At 40.3% G+C, this 26,802-nt stretch overlaps 1 protein-coding gene across 1 annotated transcript in view; it reads right to left on the reverse strand.

Moving 5' to 3' along the window:
* LOC308059731 (putative tRNA methyltransferase 9B) overlaps positions 1–26,250 on the reverse strand; it is a 93,428-nt gene extending 67,178 nt beyond the window's left edge. Inside the window, 1 exon segment of the mRNA XM_080377532.1 lies at positions 1–26,250. This exon segment is cut by the window's left edge and continues 40,222 nt beyond it. The gene's annotated coding sequence lies outside the window, so the exon portion shown is untranslated.
* Positions 26,251–26,802: the final 552 nt, after the last annotated feature.

A 26,802-nucleotide genomic window follows, 5' to 3' on the forward strand; every position in this document is an offset into this window, starting at 1 on the left:
GTTTCTGTATATAATAATGTTTCCAAAGCTACCATCAAATAAATAAATATGATCAAAAGGATAAGAATGTTTTCTACTAAGTTGCAAAACATACAAATCATCTAGACTGCACATGGGATGCCTCGTACAACTCTCAGACACAGATGTTAAATGAAATTGATTATGTCAGTCCCCTCTACATCTAAAAATTGAGATAAAAGGCAACAGACTTGAAATTCAGAAACCATACTTTAATCCTCAAATACTAACAACAGCTCTCTGTACCCATCCTGAGATAATAATAGCTCTTTCTGTGTGGATTCTTATCATTCATGCAGTACAGATATCTTTATGAAGTTTTTACAAAATAACCCACCAAAACCATCTGAAAAAACAGATCATATGGAATAACTATTTTTTTTTTAATTAATGTATTAGGACTCCCACTTAATTTAATCAATGAAGTATCACTTGTTTTCCTGAGCAGTTCTCCCCATTATCACACTGTCAGGATACTGGAGGAAGATGTGATCTCCCTTATGCTAGCTCTGAACCTGTCTCAATATTGAAGGCTATAGTTTTCTGGGTGTGTGGACCAGTCCAAAAACTGTGAGTCCCCCTAGATTATTTCTGTGTAAAAGTGCTCAAATTTGCGCCTGCAGTTGTAGTGCAGAATGCTACTGTCACTGTGGTATCCAAATGCTGGTTTAGTTAATGTCTGCGATGTAAATGCATACTCCATTTAACACACTAAATGTGCTCTTCACTGTATTACTGAAACTGCTTTGCATTTAACCTAAAATTATTTTTCCAAGGCATATAAAACCAGCATCAAGTCCTTCAGAATAACTGTTGGTGCTAACACCTCACTGATAACAACATTAGGAGGAAAATGAGTTCCTATTTGTCCCAGCTTACAAATGCCAGATGTCCCCAACACTCTGGCATTACACATCTTCCCACCTGGGTGTTAATGAACCTGCAGTTAAGACCACATGCCTTGCAGACCCACGGTGAAGTATCTTTTGCCTCTGAGACTTTTGGTTCCTCCTTCCCCAGGGCAAATCCTGGCCATATCCATAACAAAGAAAAAGTTTAATTTTACTGACTTTAGGATATATTCCTTATCCCATCCAGCCATCTGCTTGCTGTAAACCATGATAAGATCTCATTGCAAACTTCCATCCCTTGACTGGCCAATACCAAATTGGTTATGCACTTATGTGGTTTATCCACTTCCAGCAGTGCACAGTCATTGACTTGTACACTGGTGTAATCACCTTCATTTGGAACTGGGACAAAGTTCCTCTAGCAGTTTCAGGAAAGTCTGATCCTTCACCTGGGGGCTCTGCTTCCACTGCTGACATCCAAAATGGTATGTTTCCATTCTCTAACTTTGCTCTTATCCCTGACATGTACCTCTGGATGCAGTAGAATTTCACAGCTATTGCATTTCCAAAGCATGTCCAGTCTGCTGCAAATATGCCATGGTTGTCCTTCAGGCTTAGCAAGCCCATAAGGATCTGTTCCCTACTTCATCTTGGAAACAGGACATTTTACCTAAGGTTTGGACTTCTGATGCAAAGCAAGACCCAAATCACCTCTGTGCTGGAATTGTGAAGAAAAAGTAAGGTGTCCTACAAAAAACCACAAGTCAGTTCTTCAGGATCCTACTTTCTGACAGTGGGAAATCTGTGGCATGCCCCCCGAATCTTAGTGCTGAACATATATGCACAGAGTACAAGTGTAGGAATAGGTATTTGAGACGCATGGTATCTATAGCAAGACACTGTATAAAACTGAAGACATTGCACATGCAAACCAGATCTGATCTTTAAAGTTTATAAAGCATTGTAAAAAATGGTAGAGAAAAGATTATATCAGGGAAGACTTGCTTAGCAGAGATTCATCTCCTTTTCGTTGTGGATGATATAGCTGAGTCCTCAGACATCAAGAGGTACTCCAGTGCTATATTGCTATTTCTCCTGCTCTTTGATAAGTCACTGACTTTCAAACACCCACCCTGAGTGCTTCAGATGATGAGACACTTACAGTCTCAGGCATTAAAAGAATGGTGTTTCTGAAAAAATGGTGCTTTTAGATGTCATAGTCTACTGCGACAGTATGCTAACCAACTCATACATCAACAGCAGCAACAAAAAAATCAAAGTTGAATTTTTAAAATGTCTCATTGTGATACCATGCAGCATATAGGCAAATGTTTCTATCTGGAACAATTCTGTGAATTACAAAGCTATAGGCAGCCTACCCTCTTAGAAGGTACATGTCATAAGCCACGTGAAAGAAAGAGATTTGCTCTTAAGAACACATTCATTCATTATCTTCATTATCATTTAGGCAGTTCTTTCTATATTGCAAAATCATTACCCCTCTGCAAACAAAATAGCACAGCAATCTGATCCAAAAATGTAACCTGGCTGCCAATTTTAAAGCACTCCGAAAAGTAACACAACATGGTATAATAATCTTTCCTGGAATTTATTTTTAAAAAATATCTTTGCTTTCCATAGTTTTCTGTCTTACAAAAAACCAAACACCAAACCCAGGAAAACAGAGAAGTAACCACAATGTCAGCGAGAGTGAAAAGCCTTGATTAATTATAACTATTGTCAGGAGCAAACTAATATTGAGCAACAACCACAACTGCACTTTTTAGGCATCTTGACTCATTCTTGAAATTGTGTCCCAAAGGAGCAAAACAGAACAAGTCTGACTACAGAGTGTGTGAGCATGCAGTTGTGGGAACGGAATTCAAAGTTCAGCATAGCCCCTGAAATCAATGTGGTTGCACCAGAGTAACTGAGAGCAGAATGTACTGTACATTTCATGTTGGAAGTCCTATCATGAGTCAGGCAAAGAAGAAATATATTGCACACACAAAATGTAATGTGACTAATGGAACTAGCCATTTTCTATGATGAAGATCTTGAAATCTTTTATATTCTGTAAATAATAAAGCTTAATTTTAAAATATTGCTACTGTTGTACAAGGCATCATTGAAACTGTGTAACTGTTTGTTAAAAGCTATTATTCTTTTATTGTAATTGGTTTTCTTTTATTATAGCAGAAGCTAGAGGCTGCAGCAAGGGCTGTACAAAAGTTGGAATTTCCATCCAGTTTCCTACAAGAAATCAAAATATCAACACGTACTGTGGAACAAAATGTTCTGAAAAACACGGATTCAGAAACAATTGAACATTTCATCTTCTCCCAGCTGAGCACAAAAGCTGCATATTTGTACAATGTTACGCTGCCTGACGGGGTTCGGAGGTTGAATTGCCTATTGTGTCATTCTTTCCTTGGCGGGTAAGGCTGCAGACTCAGGCTGCGCCTCCAGCACCACATTGCAGCTGCAGGGGTGACAGCGAGAGGACTGAGTGTATTGGACCCATGTAGATGGAGTCTAATCTGGGAGTTAACTGCGGGAGATAGAGGAGGCTAGAACTACAAATCCTTATACAATACAGTGTTTTTACAGAAACCGGGTTCCTATGGGAATCTGTTAAAACAAAATATCTTGGCTCAAAGAAAAGTCACAGACCCAGTTTTTCCCATAGAAAATTTGCGAGAATGTTTTTCCATGAGAAAGTAATTCTGACCTGAAGCAGCTGGGTAGCTGTTTTACTTTTTGACCAAGGGTGCCCTGATGGTTTTAGAGGCCATACAAACCTAGCTAGACAAGGCAGCTTATTAAATCAGGTATTCTTGTCTCCATATCATGAACCCAGCACTGATACATCATTAGCAGATATTTTTCTTGCTCTCACAGTGCTCTTTCTACGCTAATAAACTGAACAGGCTCAGGCTAGGCTCTCACAGATTGGTTTTGGCCTGCACCATCTGCGCTGTGTTTGGGCATGGATTGGGAGACTGGTCCCAGTAAGCAGTATGGATGAGTTTTGGGTGAGAAAGTATACATGTGGAATCCGTAAACAGGCAGAACTCACCATACCTCTTGCCCTCTGGGTTCTGTCCATGATCCATTTTATTTGCTTGCACAGACATCACAAGATGGTAACACAAATGTGTGCCCGTGCGGTAACCAGCATGGACAGCAGGTATGGGCTAATAGGGGTCTTTTTTTGCTGCAACAGTTTTAGCCCAAATCTGTCCATCCATCCTATTCAGCCTGCTTGTGCAGGGACACAAGAAGGGGAGGAGTGGGCACTAATGAGTGCCTGAGGGCAGGGAAAGAGTAAGACTGCAGTGTTGGCTTAAAATGTTTGGGAATCTATGGCGTCAGATTCAGATCCACAGTAGGTATACCTAACTTTAGGTACTTACCCAAAGGGGTTTTTTGAGCTGTCATTGTTGGAGCCCACCTCTGCCTTCCGTGAAGAGAAGTGGATGTCTCATGTGAGCACAGACCACAGTGGAGTACAGGGCTACAAAGTTCTCAATTTAGGAAATTCACTAAGTGCCCATGGTCAAGCTGGAGGAGCCATTTCATAGGTGGCTTATGCAAGAACACGTAAAAAGTCCTGGGAGAGCAGGAAAGCAGCCCAAAACACCTAATGCCAGCACAAATGATTTAATTGTAAGGACATATTTCTCCTCTGATAGAGGTTTGCCTTATTAATGCAGTTATTTCTCTGAACATTTTATAATTGAACCAGGTATCTGGAAAATGAATGTGAAGTATTGAAGTTACAGAACAGAGTGTGTATGTACTTAGGAACTGAAAGGAGAAATTCTATCTGAAAAATGCTTCACTAAACCTTAAACCTTCTTCCTCTAGTGAAAATTAAAGGGTTGTTTAGAACTGCCTGACTTCTGCTTTTCTTCTCAAAAGGTACATCAGAAATTGAAGTGAAATTAAAATCCAGTGAGCCCAGTTTTGCAGCTAATAAAAATTTGCATAAATTGAGTTCATTGGAGCAATATTGATTTTCAGCACCTGAGGATCTGCCCGTTTAGTTTTAACTTTACGTTTTTTAAAGTGTTCCTCTCCTGTGGCAGACAGGGAGAAGAGGCAGAAAGAAATCAGTATTAAAGAGGAAAGATGTATTTCTTCAATACCTTAAAAAAGCCAAGCTGACCATAGGGAAAATGGAAGCTTTAATACGGACTAACCCTAATAGGTGTAGGAATATATGTTTTTGTTTTGCTTGGGTGTTATTTTGGCTTGTGTCTGTAGTTATGTAAAAAGGATGAAAATATCCATCAGAATTTAGTCTTGAACAGTCTGCTAAACAGGTATTTTTATCTGTGTAGAAATATGTGATCTTGAGATAGGCCTATTGAGAAAATTACCAAAAGCTTATTTCTCAGTAGATGGAAGGATGGCTCTTCCTTCAGTTATCATTATTGTAGGTTGGTGCCATCCATTTAAAAAGTAAATACAGCTCTGAGTAAATTGATCTGCACTTTAACATATGGGTTCTCCTTGGGGTCACATAAACTGAATATGAGCATGTACCTGAGGGACTGGGAGAGTGTATAGGGCACTTACTATGTGTAATACTTAATTTGTTCTGGTCTACTTATTATAAATATCAATACAGAAAATGCAGTCTTAATATCCATATTTTGGTCATCAAGCACTTGCTGAATGATGCTTTTGTGATACTTCATCAGTAGCCAAGGATAATATTTGATATTGGCAAATAACAGCTGCGCTGACTGTATTTTCTCTCCTTCCTAAATGATAACGGTTGTGCAAAACTGCTTTGAAACAGAGCACATTAATGAAATGCTAGTGAGGATTTTGGATAGCTTTCACTAATGTAGAACAGTGTTTTATTAATTGTTGGCTGCATCTACAGAAGAAAAATGTGTGCCATGTAAAAATAGATGAGCCTACCTTTAGAGTCACAGGGAAGTTACAACGCCACGTTCCTTCTCTCCTAACAATTTCCTGAGGCTGACAATTTCAGGAGACTCAGTTACCCCCTCGCCCAGCTGCCCCCTTGCCCCAGCCAGGTGGTGGGCTTCCCTCTGCAGAGCTGCCAGGGCTGGGGATGCTTCTTCCCACCCAAGCCCAGCAAGTGGGGAAAGAAAGGCACAGCAGACTGAAGGAGGGCACGGGGGTTGCTTTGGGGGTGCTGAGTAGCTGCCCAGGACTCTTAGTACCCATAAAGAAGCAATTGCTGAAAATGCTGAATGTAATTCACAGTATGTAAGAAAATCTTCAGTGGGATTTGGTGGGCAAGTGAGGCTGGTTTCTGCCTGTGATCTGCACCCACGCTGGATTCAGCAAAGCTGTGTGAGGAGAGGAGGTGTGAGGATTAGAAAAGGAAGGAAACAGTTATTTTGCAAACCGTGAATTTTAAAGCTATAATATCTGTATAATCATTTGATCATTCAGAGAAAACGATAAACCTTTACCAGTGTCCCAAAACTATTCACGGGCAGTAAACAAAGCGGGAATCGGGAAGCAGGTAAGCGGGGGGGGGGGGGGGGGGGGGGGGGGGGGGGAGCCTTTACCTGCTACTACCATCTAGTGGCAAAACCAGAAATAAAGGACGTGTTTGCAGAAATAGTCTGTGGGAGGGGTAAGGCTGGCGAGTAGAATTCTGAAATCAGAGAATTGTTATCTGGCAGCCACTTGCTCCCCCCAACTGCAAACACACACATTATCCATCACTCTGCTACACCCATACCCTGCTCCTGACATGGAAAGTGAGCACAAAAAAGAAATGATCAGTCAGGGAAACATATTCCTCTTGACCTCAGAATTCACATCTTTGCTTCATATGAGTATATGATTTAAGATCTTCCAGACATGGCCATCTTTGCATTCATAAATATACAATAGCTAACAAAATAGGACCTGGGTCTTCTCTATTAACTACAAGAAAATACTAGGTCATGCACATAACTGAGTGTTGCTCCTCTCCTGCACGTTGCGCTTGGTGGAGATGGGAGGTTTAGTGTGATGGCCTCAGCTCCTGGCGGTCCCCACGCTCCCTGCTGTCTGCGGGGCTAACCCTGCCACCCTGCCCACAGGGTGCTCTCCTCTCCTTGCCCAATTGCCACTTGGTGTTGCCACGCAGGGGTGCAGTGCCTCAGTGCCTTACCAGGACGCCCAGATGGAGGCTGGATGCTCCATCACGGAAGAATGGGATTCCACCTGCACCTTACCAGGTCCTTTGAAATTGCCAGTCTACTAGGCAAACTTCTGCCTCCCAGGAAAATAAGTTTATCTGTCTGAAATGCAAAGCTAAAAAATCATTTACTATATTTAGGACAAGCAGAGGGAGGGGAAATAATAGCTGACTTCACATCTGCCTTGCACACTGTTTTGGCTTCCAGCTGTGTTCCCTTCAGCTGACAGAGGAGCTGCTTCTCTAGGTGATTCACACCTCTTCCCAAGCTGGTGAGAAGGTCTTCCAGTTCTTCCAAGCTGCCTCTGTCCCCATCACAGCCTGCTTCCCTCCAATAGTGATAATCCTAATGCTTTTTAGCTGGTGGGAATCTCAACAGAAAATTCAGTAGTAGACTTATGTGTCTACGCAGATATACTACAAAGAAGGTTTAGGAGTATAGTGTACAAAACAAGAACAGTAGAGGTTATTCATTTTAAAGATAATTAGTGGACAAGAATAATTAGTTGTTACATGTTGGAAGACAGAAAAAAATTGTCATTGCCCCCAGTGACTTAGATGAAGTCAGCTGCTGCTCTCCCATATTTCAGTAGGGTTTCTGATGCATATGTATGAATCTTTGCAGCTTCCTGCAAGCTTCAGTAATTATTTCATCAAGGCATCTTGATACACCTTCAATGTCAGGTGTAACTGGAATCATGCATACCACACCTCGAGCTGCTGGTGTGTTGGTTGTCCTTGGATCACCTCTTCCTCCTGCCTGAACCAGGATAGCTTTAACATGCAGCAATAAATACATCTATAAAATGTGTCTTTTCCTTCCAGACAGCTCTGAGTGTAATCAAAAGTTTATGTACCTAAGTTCAGACCATATCAGTACTGTTTGGGCAAGACTGATTTCAACCTTAATGTCAATGCCTAAACAAATTACAGGAATTAAGTGCCAAAAGTACAATGTCTACCCCTCCAGGGCACAAAAAAACCATCAAACCCAAACATCAACCCTGCAAGGCATGCTTTATTATAAACTTGATGTTTTAAACTTAAAGTTGATGTTTAAAATAGGTTAACCAACCACTAAGAGTAGTTCTCTCCGTTGACGCTAGCAGAAGCTGAGAGTGACCGACTCCAATGCAAGCAGGATGTGAAGGTTAAAGTGGGTGAAGTTCAGCCTTGGCATTAGGTGGGTGGGAGTTTTCACTCCTGACGGGACACTGAAAAACAGGGAGAACAGGGCAAGGGAGAAGTACCTTATTGACCATTCTCTTCGGAAGAAAGCAGCAGCTGGCCAACCACTGCTTCTAGAAGAAAAACTTCAGGTATAAAATCCTGCCCTGCAAACAGCTTTGTAGGTAGGTTAGATCTCCTTTTGCACTCAGATATGTGGTCATTGGAAGGCTCATCAGTATTTTATCACCATCACTGAAACAGGTTCTGGCCCTTCTGTCAGTAGTATCAAACTCTATCAAGCTGGGGACACAGCTTTGCCCGTGTCCCAGGTGGCACTCAAGCATTATTCTTTTGCAAAAAGCTGTAGCAGTGACTGATAAATAATTCATGATCAGTCTTTTTTCTGTGTCCCCAATTACATGTCCTACAGTAATTTATTAGAATGATGCTGTCTCACATTTATTCAAGTATCTATTGCTGAGAAAATTGAGAAAATAGAAAAATAATTATTCTTCATCAGGATGCAGTTGCATTTATAGAAACATTTGTTATATTTATAGAAGTGTTATCTACTTAATCACTTATTCATATAAGTTTATATTGCTAAGAGATTCTGTAGTATTTAAAGTTAAAGGAAATAAGGAGCTTTAAATAAAAATGACATGCATATTTGGCTCATAAACATTTAGTTCTGATAGAAGTTGCTTTTGGTATTGCATTTAATTCATCTATTTATACATTTATTAATTTCAAGCCTTACTTTATATATTCTTTCACTGGCTAGATGGGTAGATGTTGTATCATCCTTTGTAAAGCTAATTGTACATCACTCTCCTCATGAAACACCTAGAAGTGTGTTTCTCCTTCATGAGAGAGCCTTATTTCTGACCAAAATGTTTAGATTCCATTTTCCACCTCCCACTTATGATTAAAATAAAAAGTAATTAATAATATTGATATTCCCTAATTATCCTGATTAGGCAGCTGGCATCCTGATGACACAGTTATAAGGGGCTTTTGCATCTTGTTTGCAAAGATATTAAGCCTGCATGTCAGGATTTAGTCCCATAAAGATGGCATGACTTTCCCTGTTTTCCTCGACTGAATAAATTACACTTTTTTTTTTTTTTTAACCTGGTTTCATGAGAAGTAAGGTAGTCAGATTGTGTTTTCTCGCTGTCCTCCACTTCCTCTTCTCCTCCTTCATCTGTTTTCAGCCAATTTGGGCAGAGGCCTCAAAGATGACAAAGTCTTACAAATTTTGCAATAATCAAAGATTGTGTAGAGGAGACTGATATTATTAATGTTCCTTCTGAGGGAAAAAGCAGGGGATTTGATCATGACTTAGTTCTGGTTAACAGCAACCACCTGGACAGCCAGCATGGACAGTGTGCCTGTAGCCCTCTGTCTTGCTTGTGTTGTCTCTTGCACAGCCAGTAAACCCCGAGAGGCAGACTGGAAGAGATATATGGGCAGGTGGGTACGGTGGTGTGGGAACATGGGGAGCAAAGCGGTACTGGGAGCAGTATGGGGCAACTATGACACACAGGGAGCTGTGTGTAATATAGTGGGAGTGACTGTAGGCATGATGTGTAGATGTGGCACTTACGGACATAGTTTAGGGGTGGCCTGGCCAGTGCTAGATTAACAATTGGACTTGATGATTTTAAAGGTCTTTTCCAAACTAAATGGTTCTTATGGTTCCATATGGAGAAACTCTTGTTCTTGAGGTGGGTAGATGTGATGGGGGACATGCAGGACAAATCTATGTGAAACAAAATTTCCTTAGTTCCACTGTTCATGTACTAACTTGCTTTCTTTTATGCTCCACTTCTGCTGTTATTTCATCCACTTTTCCTGCTCTGGCAAGTCACAGAGAGCTAGCTACCCACCCAGCCAGTAATCTTCCCTGCAAAGGACGTGCTTTTGTTGTTTTCCAGAACTGCATTCATCCTTTCAGATGCTCTCCATCTATCTATAGATTCTTTTAATAATTTCTTTCTCGTGATCATAATTTTCTAAAGTGAAAAACTATCAAAGGTAAACGTATGCTGCAGCTTTTTTATTACTTTCCATTTACCAAGAGTATTTTTTCTTGGGTGTAAATGCTTTATGTCACCTTTGGTTTTCTTTGTGTTTATTTTAACTCCCCTTTTCTTGCTTGCTGCATAAAGATAATTTATTATCCTCTTCTCTGTAGCTGTTAGATACTCAAGGAGTGCAATGTCATGTGCAAACTGCACAGGTACTTCTCATTTATTTTTTGTAATCTTACTGCAGTATGGCTTTCTGAAAACTTCTACCAAGCATGTATAGAAAAAGGGGGTCGATAGAGTTGCACTAGCAAATTTCGTTTTCTTTCTTTTGCTCTTAAAAAATAGTTTCCTGATGCTATCTGGTAATTGTTACTGTGGGGAGATAAGCACTACTTTATCCCCAGATTAGTGAGCTTCATGTGGCAATTACTTGCTGAAATTTCACAGCCTATGATATGCAGGTCAGATTAGGTGATTCTTCTGGTATTAAAATTTACGAATCCATAAATTTCTGTTTCTTGTTCTCGTAATGTTTCCTAACATTTCCAATGAATAAGAGCCTTCTCATCTATCAAATACCCAAAGCTGAGGTAAATTATTCTGCATGACCTTCAATACTTTTCTGTCATTTTAGGTCCGATCTTACAGATGTTGTGTCTCTAAAGCTCTCACTAGGTTAGGAATTATGGGCGCCAAGGGACGTCGGGCCGAGCATTTGATATACTGTCTTAGTATGAAAAATCAGGTGCCTTGTCTTAAGCATAGGTGCTTGCCATATAAAATCCTTTTTAACTAGTTAGCTTACAGGAGTAAGCTGTTTATAACTCACAGGGAACTTTTTTTTTGTGTGTGTGAATATGTATTTAGGAATTTATTACATTTGTTTTCAACCCTTACTCTCTGTAGCCCCTGCTGTAAGCTTTCTTCTCCTACACAGGGTTTCTCGGACCACGTATCTGAATCCATGACTCGGCTCTGATGCAGCACGGCTGCATAACCTCCACCTAGACTGCTTAGAAAAAGCTGTGAGAAAGGCTGTGCAGTGATAAGAAATGTAAAATTACAGGCAGAAGTAGGATTTTTGCGATAGCATCAGAAGTAGCTGGAGGATTCAAGAGGAAAAACATCAGTGTGGAAAGGTATGGAAAAAATAAAGGAAAAACTTTAGGGAGGCTGGTCATGCTAGTTGGGGCTGCTAGTTGTGAAGCATCACCTCATCAGGTCAAGTGGTCCATGCCACAAGGCGTGGGTGGACAAGGATAACCTTGTGACACTGAGGACCTGCTCCAAGGAGCTGCAGAGGCCAGCCTTGCCCCTCCTCACCTGTGCCTGCCCAGCCAGCAAAAGCTCTTGGGGTGCTTCATTAGTGGTGTGGAGCCCATCTACAGTTAGTCTTACAGATGGTTAAATACTACCTCCCTGCTTCTCTCTGTCTGCTATTAAATAACTGCTTTATGCTTTGAAGTTGTTTTTATCTTGTTTGCAGAATCCCTTGTACCAGAATAAGGATGCTGGAACATATATGAACTCAGGAGAGGTTCAGTAATATTCTCCTTAAATACCAAGCTCCAAACTCCCAAGTATGTTGCAAAATTTACATTTTAAAAAATGTTAATTAGCATTTGTTATTTTCCCTCTTGTCATGATCTTAATAAATACTTCTGTTCCTGCTTTCTTCTGCTTCTCTTGTGTGTGCTGTGTCACTCACTATTTTGAGACTGTTTTTAACTATTTGTCTTTTTTTGTTAGGAATTCCTACAATGTCCTGTAGGTAAGCTTCATGTAAGAAGTAGGTTTAACATCTAGATTTGCAACATTCTGATGCAGCATAAGCTCTAATCTTCACAAAAACCTTTGTGTTATCACTGGAAAAGGTGTTTGGACTACAGGGCTGGATCCTGGCAGATGCCAGATGTGTTTCTCACAGCTTGGCAAGCACAAGTCAGACTTCAAGTTGCCCTAATCAAGCAGCTGAAGATTCCCCAGAAGGGAAGGAGAGGATCTGCCAGTGAAAGAAAACTATCAGAAATCAGATGTGCACCATTTCCAGCTTGCCTGACAACTGGAGGTGCTCCTAAAGACCCCTTTATTATAGGCTAGCAGAAATTAAATCTTCAAAATCACTAAGAAAGCCTCTGTGAGAGGGCTGAAGGAGAGAGTTTTGGGTTCAGCCTGAGTGGCACTCACACAGAACACTGGAGAGACCAGCCAATGGATGCAATTAGGTGTAACGAACACTGATCACTTGGCAGGAGAGCAACCTCTTCTCTTCAGAGCCAGCTTATCATAATGGATTTTCTAATGAGTGATCTATACAGAAATTTTGAAGGGTGAAAACACAGTGAGGAAAACAAAATAACATGAAGGGCAGATCCTGAAACAGGCCTGTAAGTCAGAAAACACTTGAAAGATTTTCTTCCAAATTTGCTTGTGGAGGAGATGGGAAAACATATTCAGGGCATATTTAATATGTATTAGGATAAATCAGTGTTGTTCAATGAAAATAGTATGGTGACTGATGGAAAGGGGCTGTTGTAATCATTTATAAGGACAGATCTTCACAACTGTCAGCATAAAGACAAGGAAGGCAAAGAAAGCCAAGTGTTTTTCTCATAACACTGGGAGGAAAATCACAGCCACAGAAATAAGACATACTCGCATGGGCACATGGTTCATTACCTTTTGATTAAATTTCATTGTTGAATCAGAAGCTCTGTTGCTTGCTGATGAAGGATCATTTTAACAAGCATTTTTATTATTGTATATAATATGTATTATTTCAGCATTTTTCTTAATGCTGAATACTAAGAAGTCATGAAAGGTTTTAAAATCTTACTATTTCAGAAGTATTGAATTTCCTGTATCTGTTCTCTGTACATTCAAGTTTAAAAAAAAATTTCCCTCTAACCCCAAGTGCTACAAACTTGCCTTCCTCAAACTTATTTAATTGCTTCAGCCAAGGAGTTTAGGAACTTTAGGGAAAACACCAAATATAAATCCGTCAAGTAAAAACGGAACAGCTGACAACAGGGATAGCTCCTTAAACCACGTACAAAATAAAAGATGTAATTGTACTTTTGAAGAGCAAAATACTCTGAAGGACCTAGGGTTTAAATAAGTGCTACAACCAAATGGTTGAAGAAAGGAAGATATTCTCACAGTATCTCAGCTGTAGATTCCTGACAGACTTACCTGGGGAGACATTATAAAATAAAACACAGAAATCAGTTGTTTTGCAATTTGGAGGAAGAGAGTCTGCAGCAGATTTCAGTTCATACATAAAACAAATATCTCCCTCTCTGATAAAACTTTTCTCTCTGGGCAAAGCTAAATCCCTTTCTGAATGTAGTAAGTAGGAGTACAGCAGCTATCAACTCTGGAGCAAGAATGGGATTCTTGGGTTACTGAAGTTAAGAGGTAGATAGTTGCAAGATTTTTTTAAAAACAACTGATTTCTGTGGGTGGTCTAAATAAGATTGCACCTTACATTAGATACATCTTTAATAAGTGTATTCACTTTTCTGATGTCTGAAAGAAGGAAATAAATCCTATGTAAGAATATAGAAGTCCAGTTCATAACCCAAAGAGACAGAGGAGGGAAAAAAAAATTAAAAACATTAGTTACTGGATTTTTTAAAGCAGAGAAAATGAATATAAGTTTTCCCACCTCAACAGTTGAATCCATACCCTAACTACAACCTTCCTTCACTTGGGAAGCAAAGGGAACACAAACAGGTTTTGAGTATTGCTTTCTTTAAACCAGTTAAATGAAAATACCTCCTTTTATTGGAGGCTGACATGATATTTTACCTGATGAGCTAAACTGTTTCATTTCATTTTGTCCTTTAGGGAACTTCTGTCCAAACAGCATCCTTTTTATTTTTATATTTTACTTTTATTTTAACTTGATATTCTAGGCTTTTACAACTTGGTCAAAATAGAACAGATAAATCATGGTTGCTGCAAAATAAAAAGTATAGGTAGATGATTAGTTATGTATACATATAGAAAATAATTTATAGAAGAAATGAAACTGTGTTACTTTAGAATCTGTTCATTTTAACAACAATTTTCATATCTATCACCTACTTTCTGCAGAATTACAGCGTATTTTGACAGGTACAAAAAAGCCTTTAGGAAAAGCTTCTAAATTTTCTCAGAATTTTTATTTTTTACCATACAAAGTGGCTGCTTATTGTTATAAATTTGAGTTCACCATCATCTCTCTAACACATGATAATGAATCCCCACTCCCTTCCCATGCCTGTGAGACCTTTGCCTGCACTATACTAAGCTAGTAAATGACACTGTATGACATTCCTATTCATTGCTTTTTTAAATTTGTGCTTTAAAAGCAGTTTTAAAATAATAATAATAATAATAATAATAATAATAACAACAACAGTAATAAGAATAAGAATAAGAATAAGAATAAGAATAAGTGAATTCCTGTCTTCCCCAGAAATCCTCTGTGGAGGTGAATGAGATCTGGTACTTTTTAGGTAGTGACTTTATTATGATTTCTACTACTATTTCTCCTAAATATTTTTGTTTGTTTGTTTCCTCAGGTGTTTCCTCTAAAGAATTGAAGATTTTTGGGTCCATTTCAGTATATTAACAGTGAACTACTCCGTGCAGTCAGGGAAATAACCACTGAAATATCTCCCAAAGGATCTTTCCAATACACATTAGTTCTCATTGACACTAGAAGTCTGTGTAGCTGTGCTCAAATGGGGCACCTGCAGGGGTAGTACAAGCCAAAATAAATCTGTGTAGCTTTTGGGGTATCCCTTCACCAGGCAAACACAAGGGTAATTTGTAGGTGCCTCTGTTGCCTGCTTAGAGTGTGTGTGGGTTTATGCATGCTTCAGTATGTTGCAGAAAGCGTGCTGGCCCTGATGCTGTCTCAGAGAAACATCAGAAGAGGTTCTAAAAGCAGTTGGAGGTACAAGGACAACCACCCCCAAACCCCCCATGAGATCCAGGCTGCAGAAATGAGTGTCTGGTTTCAGCGTCAGTTTTACTTTCAGTCCTCTAATTACATCCTGAAAAGTTACAGTTCCCTAATTTTCTTTCAGTCCAGAAAGGTTTGAGGTGGTGACCTTCAAGAAATAAAGTCTCTGTGCAGGTGTCTTGGATTCCTCCTCTCCTTTAAAAATACTGCATCTGTAACAGGGAATTCCCCATGGGACAAATCTTGTTGTCAGAGGTAAGCAGTGGGATATTCAACGAACTAAAATAAATGCAATTTGAAAGAATTGTTCACTGGGCTTTACCAGAGCTTGTTTTTACATTTTGCTTGTTGACCATGTTGTTGCTTCCGGGCCCCATAACAATCTGTGCCAACAGTTAAAACTATATTTTTCCATCCATTCTTCATTCTGCTTAGAATCACTCGTCTTTCAATTGTAAACAAAGGGTGATTTATCATTGTGGCTAAAAGGAGTGGAATTAGCCCATCATAAATTCAAGGTAACCTGTTTTTCCATTACTAGCTTTGGTTCAACAGCTAATGAAGGCAGAAGCCTGTACATTAGAGAATTATTGTAAGGTGACATTTTAATGAGAACATAACTTTTGGGGAACTAAAACAAGGATATGCAGCCACCAAACCCACTAGGATGTTAAAGGCTGGCCTTACTTTTATTTTCATCTGAGGGAAATAACTGTTAGAATAGTTCTATTTAAGTGTGTCTCAAACTGGCTGTACTTTCCATGCGTAAAGAGCAGGGCAGCCCAATTCATTAAACAGAAAGAAATGAATGACTCTGTTCAGGCCAGGCATGGCTGCTAACCAGTATTTCAAATCTTGAGAAAAATACTCTTTACTTGAGAATGGACCTCAAGTATGATGTTTCTTATGACCATTTTACTATAAATGATTCATTCAGAATGTTTCTGAGCTATACCCTTGAGTGAAAATAAATCTGTTTATGCATACATCCAGATTTAAATGTACATAGATACATGTTGTTCCTACTAGCAAGGGTGTGCTATGTGGATGAATTTATGTCCTTAATCCAGTTGTTGTGCCTTATTTATTCCGCAGTTGGATTTTTCTGCAGTTTGTGACTTAAATGTCATGCTGCTTAAATAAAATGTCTGTATTTCTTTGTTTCTAGCCTTTAATATGGCAGTGTCCTCCTTCATATTGTGTGCTTATGAAAGCATTCTACAATTTATGCTATTTCCAGATAGCAGTTACCTTCTGCTGTCAAAACTCACTGCATTTCTGTAATTAATCTCTATTATAAAAGCACATGCATGGTTCTGGGGGAATAGTAAAAAAGAAAAGAGGACTCAAAGAGAGGAGCTTTGGTTCCTCCAGAGCACCGTAAAACAGATTGTGGGGCAGTACTGCTGGAGGAGGTGTGCCTTTGTCCCTTGTGTGCCTGGGGGGACATCAGGGTGTGCCTAGGTGTCATTGCTGTGAGCCTGGAGGGGACAGTGCTGTGTGTGCTGCCCATTTTCTCCAGCCAGTGGTGGGCTCGGTCAGCAGTGTCCTGCTGGAGCTGGGAATCATCACCATTTCCATTCTAAGCCAATGGTTTCTGATTTCCAAATCCAAAGGCTAAAATGTAAGCTAAAAACATTAGTCAAAACCTGAACCTGGCTATATTTTTATGTGTGAGGGTTACTGACTAGTGAAATCTGGAAACCCACCCAGGCTGGCACTGGACCCTCATCATGCCATCCTCCGTCCAGCAAGACCTTCTGCACTGACACACGGTGAGTCTGATGAACCCAGGGCGCCGGCTGCTTTCCACCAACAGACCAGCAGAAACCAGATGCTGTGGGGCCAAGGGCCTCGCTTAGTCAGTACAGGCTGGGATAGCTGCACGAGGTGTGAGGCAGTGAGCAATCCAGCTCTGTGCGTGGCTTGGGCTGCTAATAGGACATGATGGCTTGTAATGTCAGCTGACCAGGCTCAACAACCCAGGAGGTTCCTTTCAGCTTTATGCAAAGCTGCTTATTATGGTTGCCCTTTTGAACAAAGAGACAGTCTTCTTTTGTTTCAAGGAGATAAAGGCCTAGATGCATTCCAGGAGCTCTGCACTTTGTTGACACACAGCATCCCTCCATGAAATGATGCACCTTTCCTCCTCATGTCCAGCTCCAGCATAGACAGCCTTGGTGCAGCTGCAAGGATAAACCTTGGAAGTGGATGGTTATGTTTAAGTGGTGGTAGGCTTGAGACTCAGCCCCGTGACTTTCTATGCAATGGAGAGATTTCTACTGAGTTTAGAAAAAGACGCATCCCTTTGAAGGATGTTTTCAATAGTTGCAGTGTTAGAGCATACATAATTAGGCCAGGATGTCTTTGACAAACTGGGCCTAAATCAGCAAGAATGTATGTTTGTGTGATACACAGGTTTGCTCCTGAATGAAGGCTAGAACAGGAAAAAAATTAGTAACCTGCAGTGCTGAAAATTAAGTTTGGAAAAGCTTGTTGGCTCAAATGTATCTTCTTTTAAACAACAGTGTTAATCTTAAGGTTTCCAATTATAAGAAAGAAGAACAAGTGCAAATGTCTTTGTGAACATTATATTCAAATGTGTGTAATTGAAGAAATGAGAACATTCTGTCCCTGGGTGGAACTGCACGAGCTTTATAATATTTGCTCAAATTTAGGTAACATAACAAACTGAATGCAGCTCACATTGCAGTTGGTGAGAAGCATTATTTTCAAAATCAAAATGGCAATTATGAATGAAGAAAAGAATAGAATTACACAGTGCCATTGTATTGTAGTATTAAAATAGAATCAGTGAAGCAAAGTCAGAATTCTGGAAAAGAAATCTGTATAGCTGTTATTTAAATTGGCTGGATATTTGTAAGGCTGCCTGACAAATGGAATTCCAGAACTCTTGAAAATGCTGAGGTGAGGAAAGTTATACTGCTGTACAGCTCTTAGGGCAAGACAAACAATTTTAATGGTGATTTTAATGCATAGCCAGTATAACTGGGAGAATCCCTGTGTAGACTTGGAATTCCTGTTACTTTTTGGAAAATGCTTCAAGTGCAGGGACTCAGCCATGAAATTCTTTAGGTGACATTTCACACTCTGTAAGAATCTACAGAACAAAATAAGTTGCGACTGTGAAAGCCAGCCTCTGACCATAAACTGAGGAAAATCAAACCAGGAAAGCCAAATTGATAAAGTTCACCTTGTGGGACACCCCACCCCCGAAATTTTAACAAGGAGGCTACCATCTACTGTAAGGAAAAGGTCTAAAAATGCAGCTAACATTTGGAATAAAAGAGAAGAATGAGAGTGTAGATTTTTTTGGAGGTACTGGAGATTGCCCTTTGCCATAGGACCAGCTAAGATTAAAGGAAGCTGTTGTGAGCATAAAACAAAACCTGCAACAGCCTGACTGACTATAGTCTCTGAGCAGGCTCCAATGGGAGATTGTAGCTGCACTCAGAAGTGTTTAACAACCCATTATCTCCGGGATGCAAGAAGTCCATGAGACAGACATCAGAACATGGTCCACAGAACAGCTGCATTAAAATAATTATCCAAATACATATGTTTCTACATATGCAAATAAGAAATACATGGCGGAAAAGTTGCATTAATAAATGATTACTCAAAGCTTAGGTTAACAACTATTTAGCTGTTAATGAAAAGCAGTGAAGTGACGTTTCACAAAGACATGGTGATCTTTGGCTTAAAAAATGTTGAGAACTAATGTCTACAGCAGCACTCCTCCTTGGTCCATCTCATCATTCAGTTTTTAAGAGAAATTTATGAAGCTTGAACTGTCTTTTGTCTTTTCTCTTTCCTGACCAACGTAGCTCAGCAGCTACTTACTGTAAGGAATCATGAAGAAAGTTCTTCATGGATTGCAGTGAAGCACTAGCTAAGATAAAACTGAGGAACTGCCCTACACAGCAGTGTCCAAGGAGCATGCAGAAATGATCAGAACACTGAGGCAAGGAACAGCAACCAGCTCTCTTACTGTTTTCACTTCGATCTGCATGTCTTTTGCACTAACATGGCTAGTGATAATGCTGAAAACTTCATGTAACAGTGATGTGATACCCATGCTGACTAGATGTTCCCCCGTGGCCAAGGAAAGGTGAAGTCTTGCATTGCTACTGCTCAGACCATGGGAGATGCAGGAAGTCAGGGCCCCAGGGATGACCCTTCCGGACAGGAGGGGATGCTCTACGTGTGACTATCATTGCAACAAAGGTCAAGAATTTCAACATTGAAAATTCAAAACCGTAAAAAGATGTTGCAAGAAGGGATTCTTTACCTCCAGCTTTGACCCGTCTCTAGCTCCTAGTGCTTCATTTTTACTTGGCCTCGCAGGCATCTGCCTCATATTGGGAGTGGCTTGTTAAATTCAAGCCCCTATGTCTCTTATTCAGAAAGTCTCACATGCTGCTTTAAGCACTTTGCTCTTGTTCTCGTTATCTAAAGGGAAAGCTAACTGAGCTCCAAGTGCATTTGGTCTGCATGAAAAAAGACAAAACAAAGAATTTGAAAGAAATGATGTCGCTACTTACATAATAGCTGCCATCTTGGGCTAAAGCAACTGCAAAATTTTCCCAAACAAAATGTAGTGTCATTTCATATCAGTACTTACATCTCCTTGTGGCTTGAGAGAAGACCTAAAAATACTTTGAATATTTGCTTCATTCTCAGCCTTGTAGCTGATACACAGTACTGTGAAACTATCTGACAAGACAAGTTATCGTGTCACTCAGTTTATGGCAAGGATAAGATAACTTTATCCCTGTGTAGAGTTGCATTTCTTGCATACAAAGATGAAAAGGTGGCAGGAAGTGATGCAATCAAAGATATCAATAAAATCCCAATGACATAAATCACTCCATGCAAGAAAATCTTCTGAAGCAAAGCTCAGAACCTGTATCTGTATTAGTAAACAGTGCAAGCCAAGAGGAATGGATCTGCACAGAAAAGCAGTTGAGGCTGTGGACCTGGTCCACATTTCAGGAGGTCTTACTCTGGCCTAGCTCTAACCTTCCTGCTTGGACAGAACACCCATGAGTGGCTGGAGTGCCTTAGGTGCTCCCCTGAAATGCATCTGCTGGTTTAGCTCCGCTGGGAGGAACCCAGCTTATGCATATTGACTTGACTCTTCTCTGTGTCAACTAAGGCATGCAAGTGGGGACAACCGGGAGACTTCTTTCAAAACTGCACACCTGGTGGAGACTAAAATGCTACTAAGATGCAGCCCACATAACATGACCTGAAAAAAGATTTGCAATTCAGCTGATATGAGTCACTGGACACAGGTGAGCTTGATCAACTAATTGTGTTTGCTCTGTTGATGAGGAGTTTGTTTGGGGGGAGGAAGTCTTTTTTTTTTTTTTTTTTAATTTTGTTCTCTTTCCTTTAAAAGCTTCTAGAATGAATAACTAAAGCAAAATAATTCTGTGAGATAAATTACTGTGGTATGAATAGGGAATTCTTCTTCAGGCAAGAAGTGTATTACTGTTTGCACGTTTCCAATGGAATGAAAAGAGATTTGTTTCACTGCATCTATTGATGATTGAGTGGTTTGGTTCAGAGAATCTCTGCAGGCAAAAATGATGCCCAACGAACTATGAGATGAGACTGGCTAAGGAATATGTGTCTATATTTTCTACTTCACCTTCTTCCCTTATTGATTAGATAAATGAGAGTGGGGTGCCAGCATTTACAATTGCATACATGGTTTACTTTTATTGGGTCAACCTTCTGACATAGCTTTATAAAATCAGAAATGGATCTGAGATATTTTTCAAACTGAAGGAGTCAGTATTTGTTATGCTGCTACCCGTTCTGGTATTTTTGGCCATCTGAATCATGTAAGCAGAGAGAGGATAGAAAGATCCAGACCGAAATTACCATTGTGGAGGCAACAGATGGTTATGGGAACATTGAGTAAACTCCCATTTCTTGCTGACTGCAAAATGGAAACCTGTTAAAGACAGCAGAATCTGATCACCTCTCTAAGTTTGAAGACTGTTTGGAGACTAATTTCAACCTGGAGAACTTAATTTGAACAGGTGAGACACACATTAGCATGTGAATCTGCACAAAAGCAGTCACTCTTCAAGGTGCAAGGTCCAAATCTTATATATTTTAAAAAATCAGGCTGTTAAAATGATCCTTAACTGAGCCTGTATAACCCTTATGTATTTGTACACAGATCCAGGTCAAGGGCTCACTGATACGGGCTGCCTTTAAGCTGTTTCTAAAGAAAGTTTAATCACAATTCATGCTAGTGTTGTGTGCTGCAGATGGATTGTTGCTGACTAATGTTCCTTCTGTAAAGTCTGGGCCAGGATTTGGAAGTGAGTAAGTGTATGTAACTGTACAACAAAGCCTGGGGAGCAGTGGGGCCTGGGACTTTCCATGTGGCTGCGTAGTTCTACACAAGGGTTTGGTTTCTGTATGATCACTCAATTATATTCAACAGCCTTCTGATATGTATTTATATTAAAATTCTGACCAGATCCCCTTTGAATTCCCTAGTCCTTGAAAACTGAAATACTTACAAATTCCTAACCACCGCCACAAACATATATAATTATAAATTTAAATACACACTTGCTTACATGATGTGCCTCAGGTTATTTGTAATTGCTGATAAACCCCACCTGATTATAAGAAATCATTTGGAATCCACCTTCAAAATGACAGCTATTTACTCTCCCTATCACAAAAGCTACTGGCTGGATTGGCTCAATGTAAATGTGTCAACAAATAGGTAGAATACTTTTAAAGCATGGATTGAGCAATGCTGTCAGCCTTAAGGTAGTGGTTTCAGGTCATGGCCAAGGCAGTGTGGGTAAAAGAAGGAGCTGGAGGTTCATAGAATTCGGATCCTGAAGTCAGAAAAGCAGGCATGGCATGGTAGTAAAATGCAGTTTTTGACTCAAGCTTTTCTGAAACAAAATATATGCATATGTTGTTTGAAAATGGAGTTGCTATGGTAATTTGTTATTTACCAGAGAGCAGTAATTGAACACGTTTTTTTCCTAACTGGTTTATGAACAAGTCACACCTGTTCCTGAGTGGGTTTAAATTACTCACCCTTCTTTTCTATGCCAAACTTTTCATGTTCAATTGCTTTGCTATTTCAGATTCCGTACACTCCTTTCACTGATGACTGATGCCACTTTCATTTGCAAAAGTCATTTTTTCTAGCTGAGATCTTAAAGGAAAAAATGAATAATTATTTTTTATTTAGAATCTCTACCTATAAGTTGATAAACCTATGCATTTATCATCTCTTCGTATGTATATATCTAGGTATATGTATATACACGTCTGTATTTCATTGAAACTCAGGTAAGTATTACTCTTTATTAGATTGCTGAGATTTAATATTCATCAGTTTTACCTCTGCTCATGCTAAAAGAATTCTCTGAACAGATGAGAAATTGGATCCACAGAAGAGAGTGTATAAAAAGAAATTGTTTCCAAAACTAATTGACTTTCAACTTTGCACACTGTGCACTAAGCCAGCTGAAGAAAAACACATAGAGGTAAATGCCATACCTACCAAATTATAGCAGCTTGGAAGCTTCCTCTGCCGTTTAGTGCATATGCAAATTCCAGAGTTTTTTTGCTGTTGTTTTTTTGTTTGTTAAGCCCCGACACAACAGCAAGCTATATGGTGAAAAATCAGCTTCCTTTGTAGCAAATCTCTTACTAGGTTATAAGTGTCCACTGGTATCACTTGACAAACCCTTGCCAGAAGGGAGGAATGAAATCAGCAAATAATGGGCATATTATGATTTGATCCCACAACGAATTCAATTAGATCAAAGGTTACTAGCTCCAAATGTCCATTTTTAATTTTATAGTGATGCCTTCAGGCAAAGAAATAGGTGCAGTGGCAGACATGTTCTGTGATAACTGAGACATTTAAGACTCAAAATATTCCTGATTTTTAGGGCTATAATGTCAACTTTAACGATTTTTAATTAACACCTTCTGCATGCATTAAATATGCTCCTTTCAGCCAACAAAGATATTTTTTTTCCTCTCAAATTCTCTGAAAAGAGTTTTGCTTCTGGTCTTTTATCACTATCAAGAAATAATAGGAACCACCACATTAAAAAGAAATTACCCGACAAAATGAAAGATTTGCTTGGCTGAGAACACAAGAGGATGCATACGTTTGTGGGTTAGCTCTTACTTACTATTAATTATATTGCTGTATTCTTTGGAGGAGGAACCAAGATGTTTTAGTTAGGATGATGGGGAATTGTAGGGGACCAAAGGTGATGGTGAGGGGGTGGGCAAAAGCAGAACACTCTTCAGAGGAACTATGAGTAACTTCAATCCTATGCATTTAAATGTCAAATACATCCCAGGCAAATGTATCTGCACATACAGAAATTGGTACTTCTGACTAGGATGGTCCTGGGTCTCTCACAAATCATGTGTGACTGAGGTGCGGTTCCTCTCCTGACCTGGTGGCCCGTGCCACACAGCTAACCACCAGGTAGACATCGGCAGATTGCCATGAAGCTCCTCTTTCAGGTAACGGTGTGTTGGGAAGTAGTTTTGCTACAGCCCCATCCTTTTTTTTTGTTAGTGGATTAGAGGATGATGTAAACAAAACCATTGCTTGTTTGCATACAAAACTGCTCTGGTGCACAGGGCATCTTGTTGCTGAAAGGCTATCAGCCTCTGGGGACTGTGCCAGGTTCTCCAAGGAAAGGTAATTTCCTCTGTAAGCACGTAAGAGGGATTCACTGATTGCCAAGAAAAAAATACCATTCCCTTCTTATTTTTCCCCACCTCCTCTTCCCCAGCTTCTTCTACTCTTTCTTTCACAGATGCTACCATCCTCTTGGGTTCATGTTCTCTTATGGAGGCCCCATGTTGTTTCCTCATTCATGGTGTTTGAACCTTTTTTTCCTCTAAGTCCTGAGCAGCACTGCCCTTCTCTTGCCACTTTTCCTGACCACTCTGCATTACCATGGAAAATGGCTTTCTCAGCCTCTCCTGCTCCTCTGTCCTGCTCTTCTTTCTCCCTCTTGATCATCCCAGAAACTTCAGGTTTTATGTGCCTTTTGTTGGGACTCCAGAGGTGTCTAAAATGAGTAAACAAGTCTGAAATTTGAGGCTGCTATTTGTACACATCACAGATTTCACTAATGACCTTCCCAAAATCCTCCTCCCTGTCCCCACCCAGCAAAGACCTAGTATCTTGCCAGCATGGCTTGGGGATGGTTGGAGAGACTGGCTGTTAATTAACATGTTGGTAGAACAAAAAAGCTGACAAAAAGCTTAACAATTCAGGGCAAAACACTATTGATTAATCATGCAAATTAACTCATATTACTTAATGTGTTCTACCGAATTCTGCTGTGGCAATGCCTGTCTGTCTTGGGGGCGTTACCATGCTAAGTATTAACGCAAAAAGAAGTCCCTGTTTGGCAGTTACAGTTTGTGTAATTCCTATGGCTTCAGTACAAATCTCTTGCACAGTTCATTGCAAGATGAAGATCCCACCATCCTATGGGTCCTATTCCTGCATGATGTGTGCCAGCAGAGACCCATGACATCTACCTCTGGGCAGGCTCAGGCGCTGTTAAGGCACACAAGTTTATTTGTAGCTCTGGAGAACCTCTTACTGTTTACAACTCTATGATCTCGGTGACTAGGTAGAAGAAAAAGAAATCTTTGTTTCCAGCCCATGGCTGGAATTTACAACCTGATATGGGTAAATTGGCATGGCTCCTCCTCGGCACAGGGAGCGCTCAGCAGGAGGACACTGGAGCACTAGTGAAGGTTTGTTCTGTTTCATGCAATGCTGGGTACTCCTGCTTAGCCACACTGAAACACTTTCTTGTTCAGGATCAGCGCTCTCCCTGCTTTAAAGGAAACAGTATCCTCGGTCCTCCTGCCTTTATTCTGTATTTTAAAACATTTGTTCTCCTTAGATGCTTTTAGCTCCTTATAAAACACTTTTGAACTTTTTACCCCCCAAGGAAGCGTGCTTTGAGTGCCTGTCTTGTGGCTAATATTTCCTTCCACCTCAAATGCCCTTTACAGTGGGTTTGGGGAAGGCTTCGTCTAATAGCAGCCTTCTGAAAAGGCCCAGAATCAGCCAGGGTCTTTAGGTACCTTTCCCTCTAGGAACTGTTAATCTATTTATATCTTGAAAGGCTGGGCTTTGTATCTTTCTTTTTGATGTTTCTTTTTAAGCTGACAAATATGAATGCTGAAATAACCCAAAATCTTGGAATTAAAAGAAACCCAAACCAGTGGGGCAAAGCAGATAGCTGCTAGAGCTATTGTCATCACATCCTCCACCTGTACAATGCAGGCCCATGACACAGGCTTGCCTTGTGATCGAGCTAGAATACATTTTTCAAAGATGTCCACAGCTGATTTAACGGCTTCAAGTGATGGCAAATCTAACACATTGCTTGATAGATTATTCCCATAGTTATGCATTTACAATTCTGGTCATTCATAGCGGCAACAGTGACAGTGTAAGAGATGTCACTATCAGAAATATTCTTCCCCTGCTACTATTTATGTACTGATGAAATCATTACATGAGGACTGTATTTCTGGATTTAAGCCCTTGCTTAGTTACTGACTTACTAGGGAAAAAAAAAAAAGAAGAAAAAAAAAAAAAGAAAAGTATTGGGATGTATCTTTCAAAAGAGTTTTCTGTGGGTGGAGAAGGGGCTTTCGTTTCCCACCTGTAGTGGTACGCATTTGTTAACCCAGAGCTTGAATTCAGAAGGGTTTGGAAATGGGGCACGAGGCTGGTTTGGAAAAGCTTTATCCTCCTTGTTCCTCTTCTATCCTGCTCCAAAACTAAGTGGGCATTGACACAGCTACAAGCTGCAATGAAAAGGACCCCTTTGGCCCCTGTGTTCTGGACGAGTGGTGCAGAAGGACCTGAGCCCACCCACAGATGGCCGCGAGGGGAGCAGGGGGGAGCAGCCACCCCTGGGACGAGCTGGTGGCGAGGTGCAGAGAGGGCAACAGCGCAGTGCTCCAGCCTGGGCTCCTCACCACGAGGTGCAGAGAGGGCAACAGCGCAGTGCTCCAGCCTGGGCTCCTCACCACGAGGTGCAGAGAGGGCAACAGCGCAGTGCTCCAGCCTGGGCTCCTCACCACGCCGGCTGAGCTGGTGCTGAAGGCCCGTGAGGAGAGCTGGTGGCTCGGACAGCTGACAATGTGAATTTCTCTCTCCAAAATCCATTTTTGCTGGTGTTTTACAGGCAATAAACTGGAATTTGTTTTTTCTGTCTGGTTGTTTACTGTGTATACTTTGGTCAGTCTAAACCAAATTAGTAGGCACAGATGAAGACTACAAACTCCTAGTTTTGTATGAATTTGCTAGATGTCAATGTGAGTCCATCTTGACCAATAATGCTTTTAACATTTACTTTGGCCCTAGAAATATCAGCTTCCAGCAGAGACATAAAACAGCCCTGACCATTTCATTTGGCCTATATAACATTCCCCCTGTAGTTTCATTTCCATGCTGTCTTCAGGAGTGCTTTTTAAAATTGCTGCTTAGTATTAATGGGCATTGGTATATTG

Source organism: Falco punctatus, assembly GCF_963210335.1.
Source record: "Falco punctatus genome assembly, chromosome: 2".
In the NCBI taxonomy this organism is placed as follows: domain Eukaryota; kingdom Metazoa; phylum Chordata; class Aves; order Falconiformes; family Falconidae; genus Falco; species Falco punctatus.